Below are 11,500 nucleotides of genomic sequence, written 5' to 3' on the forward strand. Positions count from 1 at the left end.
AGTTTGAATACCTTGCATTTATCATCAAGTTCAAAATCATGTTAGATCTCAAGCTAATAGATGCTTTGTTGTTAAATCAATTCTAGTGTATGTGTTGATGAAGAACATGAAATGCCACGAACCTCAGACGATAAAAATCTTCTAAGATGATTGAAATTGGCTCTAATATCACTGATCTAAATCATTTTGCCAATTCAAAGAACAATACCAAAAGAAGAAATAATGGTATTGTAAACACATAATAAACAATATCAAGAATTCATTTTACTCATAGTATTAAATAGAATTTCATACAATTGTGGAAAATCTTGTAAGTGAGATGTATGCCTGCAAATCAATCAAATTTGGACAAACCCGTGGACGAGTTGTCTATCCAAGCTCATAAAAGTTGGGCTATCCCATGAATGAGATGTATGTATGCCCATGAACTCTATAGGAGTTGGGCAACCCTATGGTTGAGAGTTCTACCCATGAACTCCATATATAAGATCTAATAAAAATTAGCAATCTCAACAAATGAGATATATGTCCATATCATTCTATTCTTAAATTCAACTTGAGCCTCTTTATAGATCTTCATGGAAGTTGAAAGGTCACTCCATCTACATTCTTATTAGAAGTTGAATGGACAAGTCAAAATTGAAAATTCATTATAAATAATATAACATGTCATTAGAAATAATATAATATGATCTAATATAATATGCATGTTCAATTCTAATCCTTGATGTTGGGTTTTGAGGTTTGTCTTAACTTTGGCTAGTCAAGATGTTTACTAGAGGCTTGGGAGTTTTGTTCGGTGATGTCATGATGATGTTTTGTACATGATCTTTTATACCTGACCATGGTGATGTTTCATGTATGTGCTATGATGAAGTGAATGGTATAACTTTTCTCATATAACCTTTTTTGAGTCTTCAATCAGTTATCTTTGGATTGCTTTCCAGTTGCTTGTATAGGACTGAGGTGATACTATGATTTGTTTTTGGTGATGTCATGTTATGACATGGATTTTGTTTATGTGTACTTAATTTTGATAAATCCTATTAGGATGATCATATTGGTGAAATATGTTATTATGGTTAGTAATATTTTAGTGATTTTCAGTTGCTTGTTTAAGAACCGATGTGTGGTTTATAGTCATCTGAGATCTTTTTCTTTTGTTGAGCTTAGGGTAGGTTTTATGGATGTCATGTTGGGAAGTGGCTTGCAATGGAGTTTGAGGCCCTAAAGAGGTTGTTGGGTAACCTATTGTAGGTTATTTTAATAAGTGATAACATTTCATTAAATGGGTTTTAAATGAATTAATAAGATATCAGTACCACAGAAAGTCACTAGGCTATTTAGAGTATTAAAAGATTGTCATGGTAATCTTAGAGTTGACTTGTTAGTATGTCTTGTCTGTATGAAAGGATACTGATGCCACATAGAGTCACTAGGGGGTCTGGAGTATTAAAAGACTAGACAAGGTAACCTTAGAGTTGGCTCATGCAATGACACTTTCCCACTTGCATAGTAGATTCCATACGTGTCTTTGTTTGCCTCTGGGTTTAGTTGATACTTGTGTCTTGGTACGCTTGAGATAGTTTTCTTTCAAGTGATTCCTTGAACCTAGATATTGGTTTTGACTTGTGTTGTTGATATTCGTATGGGACTTGAATTTATCTCCTCAACATAGTGGGAGTGGGCCTTTTTGGGTTCGATGAGGTTGGGTGGTAGTACATTTTCTTATACCGCTGAGATCCGACCATTGGATGTCGTTACTAGATGTGTTTGTACAGATGTTCCTTTTTATCTGATCTTGTATTTCTATGATGGATGGTTTTACTTTATTGTGTTGTATTTTATTCCATAGATCTTAAGAGATGATGTTGTATATTATTGTAATGTATATTCTTTTAGCCTTTCATACCCTATCACCTATGCAATGGATGATTGTGTATTTTGATTATTGCCAAGTGGCATTTGAGATAATTGTATATTAGTTAAATGGATTCATACTTGTAGTTGTTCCATGATTTGGAATTTTTATGTGTTAGATTTATTATCAATTAAACTTAAATGTGATTCAACGTCATGGGAACCTTAGGAGATGTAATATGTTTATGATGGTTGTTATGTATGTGAGTTAATACTTCCACTATATTTTATCTCTTATTATTATTGCTTCCACTATGTTATCTATTGTTGTTTAATTATTATCTTTTTTTATAAAAAAATGTTTAACAAACTTATGAACTTTAGGTTAATTTCTTTTGGGTTCCCTAGTGGGGCGTTACATCTAGTATCAGAGCCCAAGTTTCTACATTGGGAGCTATAGTATATTGGAATGTTGAACTAAAACAAAACTAGAACTGTTATATGTATCTATTACAACTTAAACTAGTTAATTGAAATGAAACTGGAACTGTTATACGTATCTACTACAATGTAAACTAGTTAAATGGAAACAAAACTTGAACTATGTTATGTAGCTATTACAAACTTGAACACTCGAACTAAATTAACTGAAACAAATTTAAACAATGTTATGTATCTTTTGCAACTTGAACACTTTGAACTCCAAACTTGATTTCTTGAAACATAGAAAGGCAAAACTTGTAAGTTGGATTTTAGACATATTTTCTTATGATTATGCTTTAAGGTGGTATGTCTTTTATTGTCTTTGCAAGCATTATATTGTTCTTGTTTGGGTGTTTTCGATGGAGTTACAAACTTGAACCTAAACAATTTGAACAAAAAAATTAGAAGCAATGGAAGTTTTCAACATGAAACTTGGAAATTCATAACAATTATGTTCTTGACTTTTGATTTATGTCTATACATTATAACTTCTTCTTTTTTCGATGGATTTAGAGATGTTGATATTTTGTTTGGAATGTTTAAGAGCATCTATTTTAGTATTTTTTTAAAATATGAATGTTGGATCAATATGGTTTTCGCTTTATTATTAAACCAGAATCATATTGCTCTAAGTGACTAAAAGTGTATACATAGTTAACTTATTGTATTAGTCTCTTAAATGAGTTTTTTTTTTTGACATTATAGATAGTACTCTTTGACTTTTAGTTAGCCTAGTCATTGTAGTAGGCTTCCAAGAGTAAGCCTAAGCCTAGGGGGAGTGGATGTATTGACAAACCCTACTTGACTTTTCTATTGTATCGTTGGATTATTTTAGGCCAATTTTCTGATTATGTTTTATGGTTATCGGTACTTGGTTATCGGATTGGATTAAATGTATTTCATACTCAGTTGATTTATGTGATGAGTTACTTAGCTATTTAATGTGTTCATGATTACTCTTTCAATGATGATAGATGTATGTTCAGTTAGTGATTTCAATTATCTCATGATAATAGTTAGATGAAATATTTATATGCAGTTATGTGGTTACTTACCCCATACTTGCATGTGTATGGTGTGCTTGTTTGTTTTACTTTATGTATGACATTTCTGATGTGGTTGAGGAATGGAGTCATAGTCACCTACTAGTCGAGATCTACACTATGTACCAGTTCCTACCATTGCCTATTTAGTTTAGAATATATGTGTTTGTACATCTGTGGATTTTATGCAGATTGCAGGTACCATGTATCGAATCCCTTGAATTGCTAGGATGAGCATACCCTATTGCAGTATTTCAAAGGTATAAGTGGGGAGATAACTCTTAAGTTCAAATCCTAAACTAAGCCAGTTGTCCTTAAAATAGGACAAGTATATGAATTAGTTTCACCCTTCTGAATTCGTCAAGTAACGCGAATTCATGATTTTGACCCAAGAAGTTTGTTTTAGTATTATGTTTTGTATGATAGGTTTTCATATTTGGGTTTGTGGGTCTGTTGTGATTTGTTGTTATAATTAAATCAAATTTGAAGATAATTTAACAATTTAATTTAATGGAAATTTAATAAAGAAATTTTATATTTAATCATATTTAATTAATTGATAAATTAATTAAATAAAAGAATTAAATTTAAAAAGATTTTATTAAAGTTCTAATTTAGGCATATTTATATTTATTTAATTTAATTATTATTATTTAGGATATTTATTTTAAATAATAAACTCTAATAATATTATTAGTGGATTTAATAAATATATTATTAAAACGTCTTGTAATTAACTAGAGAGAGAAAACATAAATTTAATAAAGTTTATTTTAATTAAATTCATAAAGCTTATGGATGAGATTAAAATATAATAAATTAATTAAAAGAGAAAGAAAATTAATTTAATAAAAATATTTTAAATTGCAAAAAGTGTGCATGAAGATGTAAAAGATAATAACATATCAAAAGAAATTGATCAACAAGTTCCCTCGCGTGATTGCACAATCAAAGCCCTAGATTTAGGGGATAACTCTTTATCAAAGATCTAGAGCTCATTTTGCAATAACCAGGTTTTGGAGGAGCAATTTTCCAAGAGGAAGGGTTTCAAAAAAAGGGGATTCTTTGTGTGCTCTGTGCGATTATCATTTTAGAATTAGATCCAGGTAGGATCTCGTGGTTTATTTGTACAATGGTTTTTCATTCTTCAAACTTTTGTCTTCTCCATGTTTACTGTGTATTCTGGTTTTAGAATGTTATTTGAATTGAAACCCTTGTATGCAAGTTTATTGTTCTTTGATTGAGAAATATTAGTATCTGCTTTGAAAATTTGAAACCCTAGTATTGAAATTATCGCTCTTCGTTTCTTGAAAATATTTGTGAATGAATTTTACTTCTGAAATTATTGTGTGAAAGGAAATTGATCTCCATTTTGTGTTGTCTATGATTTAATTTAAAAACCTTGTATGTCAACTATCATTCTTTGATTGAGATATATATGTATATGAATCGAAAACCCTTGTTTGGTAGATGTTATAAATTCATAATCTGATTGATAAAAATCAAGATTTGGGTTTTGAAAAGAAAATAAATTTTGTTTTATAGAATTTGATTGGTTGGTTCGGATTTCTATATCAGGATTCTATTGGAAAATTGATCAAAATATATATAATTACTAAGTAATTATATTATTAAATATATTAAAATTTGTGTGGGGGGCTATTGTTTTGTTTTAGGAAAAAACTAATTAATTTTGGGTGGGCAAGGGCCACAAACCCCCCCCGCTCCCCCAACCCCACTTTCTCCTCCTCTCTTATCGCTAGCGGCATACAAGTCTAACACAATAGACCTACTGTGGTCGCAAAAGGTTGTTGCGGCAACCTTCTTAGGCACGGTCGACGAGCCCTAAACACTTTAGCATTTGGTTTGTTTTTTATTTTTAAGTTTTTTAAAAGTTTATAAAATATTTTAATATATATTACTAAATGTTAATTATTGTTAAATAATTTTATAATTAAATATTTTATTATTATTAAATATTAAATATTATTATTAATTATTATTTTATTATTATATTAATAATTTATTGTAAGTTAGGTTATTAATAAATAGGCAATTATTATCTTTAATAATCTAATGATTATTGATTTGATTTTAATAATATTTAATTAATATTTTAATTAATTTATTATTGAAATGTATATGTAAAGTAGATTCAAAAGTTGTAAATTTGGGAAAAATGATTATTTTAAAGTAAACTCATATATTACTTGATGATGTAATTATGTAAAACAATTTCTATTACTAGGGAAGTTTTATTACATCTTTTCATAATTTGAGAACCATAGTAGTTTTGATACTTTGGAAACAAAAAATGTGAATCTTGGATTTTAATCGAAAACCCTATCAACTGTAATACTTATAAATGTAAATGATTTTTATCACTAGGGTAATTTTATGTTTCAAAAACCCTTAACAAATATAATACTTTGTAAAGACGAAAACTGTAATGTGTATGTTTACTAAACTCTTATGTTTTGATGACAAATTGAATAGTGAAACAATGTGTAAACAACTTTGTATGAATTGTTGAATCGCCTAGGATTCTAGTGAACTCGAAAACCTTAGTGAATCTAACAACTAGAGAAATGGAAAATGAAACCCTGATGGAGATCAAAAACATAATGAACTATAATATTTGGAAATGAAAATGAAAGCTTGAAAACATATAAGTGAAAATTAAACCTTGGTGTTTTCAAAACCTTATGAATTATGAAAATGACTTTTGTATGTACTCTTTATGACGTGTGGTTTACTAATGTTGGATTTCAGGGTTTGTCTTAGCGTTGGCCAATCAGGATGTTTACTAGAGGCTTGGGAGTTTTGTTCTGTGATGTCATGATGATGTTTTGTACACGATCTTTTATACCTAACCATGGTGATGTGTCATGTGTGTGCTATGATGAAGTGAATGGTATGACTTTTCAGATATAATCTTTTTTGACTTTTTGATCAATTATCTTTGGATTGCTTTCCAGTTGCTTGCATAGGACTGAGGTGATATTGTGATTTTTTTTTGGTGATGTCATGTTATAACATGGATTTGGTTTATGTGTACTTGATTTTGATTAGTCATGTTAGGATGATCGTATTGGTCAAATCTATGATTATGATCAGTAATATTTTAGTGCTTTCATGTTTCTTGTTTAAGAACTGATGTGTGATTTATAGTCATTTCAGATCTTTTTATTTTGCTAAGCTTAGGGTAGGTTTTCTGCATGTCATGTTGGGAAGTGGTTTGCAATGGAGGTCGAGGCCCTAAAGAGGCTGTCGGGTAGCCGATTGTAGGTTATTTAAATAAGTGGTAACATTTTATTAAATGAGTTTTAAATGAATTAATAAGACATTGGTACCACAAAAGGTCACTAGGGCATTCGGAGTATTAAAGGACTACTGCAATAACCTTAGAGTTGACTTGTTAGTATGCCTTGTTTGCACGAAAGGATATTGATGCTGCATCGAGTCACTAGGGGGTCCAGAGTATTAAAAAACTAGATTGGGTAACCTTAGAGTTGGCTAATGTGATGACACTTGCCCACTTGCATAGTAGATTCCATGTGTGTCTTTGTTTGCTTCTGGGTTTAGTTGATACTTGTGTCTTGGTACCCTTGAGATAGTTTGCTTTCAGGTGATTCCTTGAACCTAGATGTTCGTTTTGACTTGTTTTGTTGATATCTGTATGGGACTTGAGTTTATCTCCTCAGCACGGTGGGAGTGGGCTTTTTTGCATTCCACGAGGTCGAGTGGTAGTGCATTTTCTCATACCATTGAGATCCAACTGTTGGATGTCATTGCTAGATGTGTTTGTGAAGATGCTCCTTTTTATTTGATCTTGTATTTCTATGATGGATGGTTGTACTTTATTGAATTGTGTTTTATTTCATAGATCTTAAGAGATGGTGTTGTATATTATTGTTGATGTATATTCTTTTATCCTTTCATACCTTGTGAACTGCACAATGGATGATTGTGTATTCTGATTATTGCCAAGTGGCATTCGAGATAATTGTATATTATTTAAATAGATTCATACTTGTAGTTATTCCATGATGTGGAATTGTTATATGTTAGATTTATTGTGAATTAGACTTAAATTTGATTCAACGTCATGGGACCCTTAGGAGATGTAATTTGTTTATGATGGTTGTTATGTATGTGAGTTAATGGTTCCACTATATTTTATCTATTGTTGTTATTGCTTTCGCTATGTTATTTGTTGTTGTTTTATTATTATCTTTTTTATTAAAAAAAATGTTATACAAACTTAATGAAACTTTAGGTTAATTTATTTTGGGTTCCCTGGTGGTGCGTTACACCAAAGGTAAGTGCATCAGTGAGAATGGAAGACAAAGATCCTTGTAAAGTATCTGTGAGTGGTTGTGGTGACTTTTGAGGTGAGTTTTATATAGTAAAAGCAAGGAAGAAGTGTGATTTTCCATTGATAGAACAATCCTAGAGTGTGAAGGGAAAAACTAAATTTTCTCAAGGAGTAATGTTTACAAATAAAGAACCATAGGAGGTATAGAAGGTGACCTTGTGAAGAGTCAAACAAGACTTGGTGGTGGACACTCCCTATCAATTGTACAAATTAACATGGTATCAGAGCTCTAAATTCTAGATATGACTCCATGCTTTGTGACACAAATTCAAGAAAGTAATGAAGTTTTATTTTCCAATTTTTTATTCTACAATAGAATCCAGCGATTGAAATAAGGATAGGGTTGAGGATTCTTCAAACTAATTTTAGTGGAAGGTGTTGGAATGCTTTAGAATAACTGAGGGGGATGAATCAATTATCCAAGGTCCAAATGTACAGATAAAACTTTTCAGTACTTAAAAAATACTTGTGCATGCATTGGTCATCCAATATCTCAAACTATAATATATTATTGTCCAACAACAGATAAACTTTGCATAAATGTAAACATGAAATACCACAAAATCATTCACATAATTTGACACAAGAATTTTACATGGAAACCCAATTTGGAAAAAATCACCAATAACATACTACAATTTCCACTCTTCTGAAGTGAGCTATGTGAGGAGCCAAACTTATTAAAGGTTACAATGCACACTGTTAAATGTGACCTTGATTAAAGGATTTCAATCACCCTATTAGGAGTGACCCTTGATAGAGGACTTTGGAACATCATTAGAATGTCACCTTGTTAAAGGATTTACTCATGACTATTAGGTCAACCTTAATCAAAAGGATTTATCCAAACTGATATAGTTGTTAGAAAGTAACAGGAGGACTTGATCTAATAACAAAACAAATCACTTGCACATTACAGATCGCTTATTCAATCCTCCATATTGCTTGACATTCAGTCTCCTTTGTCTCTAATGGCTCGTTCACCCTCCAAGCCTTCACCTCCTTAAGCATTGTTGCTTAGTATGCCAACTGTAGATTCATCCCTTCGGCCACCAAATGAAGCAATGCCTCAAGACTCTTTGTCTCTCTATGGTTCGCACTATTACACTTTGCTTCTAGCCTTCTATCTCTTTATATAGAGAATTTAGATCTTTTTCTACTTAACCACAATCATCCATTTTAGGGTTAGGTTAGATTCATCAAAGCTACCCTCTTTTCTATTTTGTTCCCTTTAGAAACTTCTGTTACAATCCTCTTCAAATTCATACCAAAATAGTTTATCTTGAATTCTATGCCACCAGCTCATCATACTTATCTTTCATGCGCTTCACACAATTCAAGAAATCAATTTTGTTGGCTCAAATTTATCAAATCTTTGATCAAACTCATTTTAATAGTACTCAACGATAACATGTTGTTTTCTCAAAAATCATTGTCTTTTGATGCTCGAACAACACTAGGTTGCCCTGCATACATATTTACTAGTTCTCAACACACACTAAACATTCTTCACTCGGCACCTACTAGATTTCTCTTTGTTCGGCACATTCTGAACTTACTTTTCTTGGCTTCAATTAACTTTATGGTCGGCTTGCACTGATTTGTTCAGCTTCCACTATTTGCTCAGTCAAGCTTGGCAAACACATTTCTTTTCTTAGTCTTCTTCTAGTCTTTTCTCAAGTATCATTTCATTATAGCCCTAAGTAGATTAAATATATACTATATGATCAAAATTTTACTTGGTCCTAGTGCTCCTTTTATACAGCATATGACTCAACCCTTCTCTAAGTACTCTTGTTATCCTTTTTTTTGAATCCTCTTCATCAATCAATTAAATGATAGTATTCAGACCAAATTAGCAATTGTCTCACCAACAAGTAGCAAGTTTGACATCAATGACAAAATAATTATTATTCAATGATAGGTTTCATCAATTTTCCTCATTTCTACACTTCAACAATCTCCCTCTTTGGAATTAATGGAAAACCAATACCAACAACAATACCAAAAAGAAACTTAATACCTTGTATTAAAATCTCTCCCTCTATCATTATATGTCCTTCTTTTGTATAGGCTACAATCTCTCTTCTTCTTCAAATATTCAATGTAACTCTTCCTCTTTTTTATCTTTATCTTATCTGGTACTAATTCTTTGTATATTCTTCCTCAATGTCTTCTTCTGGTACAACTCTCTATATATTCTCCCTCTTTGACAACAATGTCAAAAACTTGTCATCTTCTCATGTAGATGTTAACAATTCAGGTACTCCCTCTATCATCTTACATGTGACTATAAATCTTTCGTTTCAGTTCCTTCCTTACTTTAGGTGGTTCCTAAAGTAAGATCAATTGCATCAAGTTGTAAGATATTCAATTCAACTCAGTTGATGCAGGGCACTACTCTTGCTTCTTAAGTATCTTTGGATAGGGGTATTACCCCTAGTTTACCTCTAAGATATTCATTGAATCCTTAGGTAAAGCCTTTGTAAATGTAATAGCTATATGCTCCTTTGAGTTCACATATTCCAATCTCACTTCTTTGTCTTGAACCAACTCTCTCAAGTAATGATACTTGATTGCAATGTGCTTTGTCTTTGTATGCATCACAGAGTTCTTAGATATGTTTATAGCACTTGTATTGTCACAACAAATCACCATAGGTTGAGTAATTTCTTCATTCATTCCTTTGAGTAACTATTTGATCCATACCACATTTGTGCAATTCACTATAGCAGCCACATATTTAGCTTCAGCAGTAGATTGTGAAATACAATTTTGTTTCTTGTTGGTCTAGGTAACCAATCTTTTTCTTATGAAAAATTCTCCTCTACTTGTACTTTTTTTGTCATCAATGTTTCCAGCCCAATCAGCATCTATATAGGCTCTCAATTCAAACTTTTCATTTCTCTTGTAGTATAAACCATAGTCTTATGTACCTTTCAAGCATCTCATAATCCTTTTAATAGCCATTAAGTGATTCTCCTTAGGATTTAAAGAAAATCTTGCAACAATCCCAACAGCTAGTGCAATGTCAACTCTGTTATGAACTACATATTGCAATTTGCCAATCATAGACTTGCACAATGTTTGATTTACTTTAGTAGAATCATTAGTTTTGGATAGTTTATGTCATGTCACCATAGGAGTACTAACTGGTCTTGAATCTTCCATACCAAAAGTTTTCAAGATTTCCTTTACATACTTGGACTGAGTAATGTAAATACATTATTTCATTTGATAAACTTGTGATCCAACAAAGAACTTTATTTCTCCAAATATTGACATCTCAAATTCTTTCATTATTTCAGTTGCAAATGTCTTACACAATGTTTGATTTACTTCAACAGAATCATTAGTTTTGGATAGTTTATGTCATGTCACCATAAGAGTACTAACTAATCTTGAATCTTCCATACCAAAAGTTTTCAAGATTTCCTTTACATACTTGAACTGAGTAATATAAATACCATATTTCATTTGATAAACTTGTAATCCAACAAAGAACTTTATTTCTCCAAACATTGACATCTCAAATTCTTTCATCATTTCGGTTGCAAATGTCTTACACAATGCATTTTGTCCTCCAAATATGATATCATCAACAAATATTTCAGCTAGTAAAATTCCTTTACCTCCTTTTGTCTTCGAGTACATATTGTTGTTGTCATCAGTTTTCTCAAAACCAATCTTCACAAGATAGTTGAGCAGTCTTTCATACCATGCTCTGGGAGCTTGC

This window comes from Cupressus sempervirens, chromosome 10 (genome assembly GCF_028749045.1).
Source record: "Cupressus sempervirens isolate cs-2001-9-10 chromosome 10, ASM2874904v1, whole genome shotgun sequence".
In the NCBI taxonomy this organism is placed as follows: domain Eukaryota; kingdom Viridiplantae; phylum Streptophyta; class Pinopsida; order Cupressales; family Cupressaceae; genus Cupressus; species Cupressus sempervirens.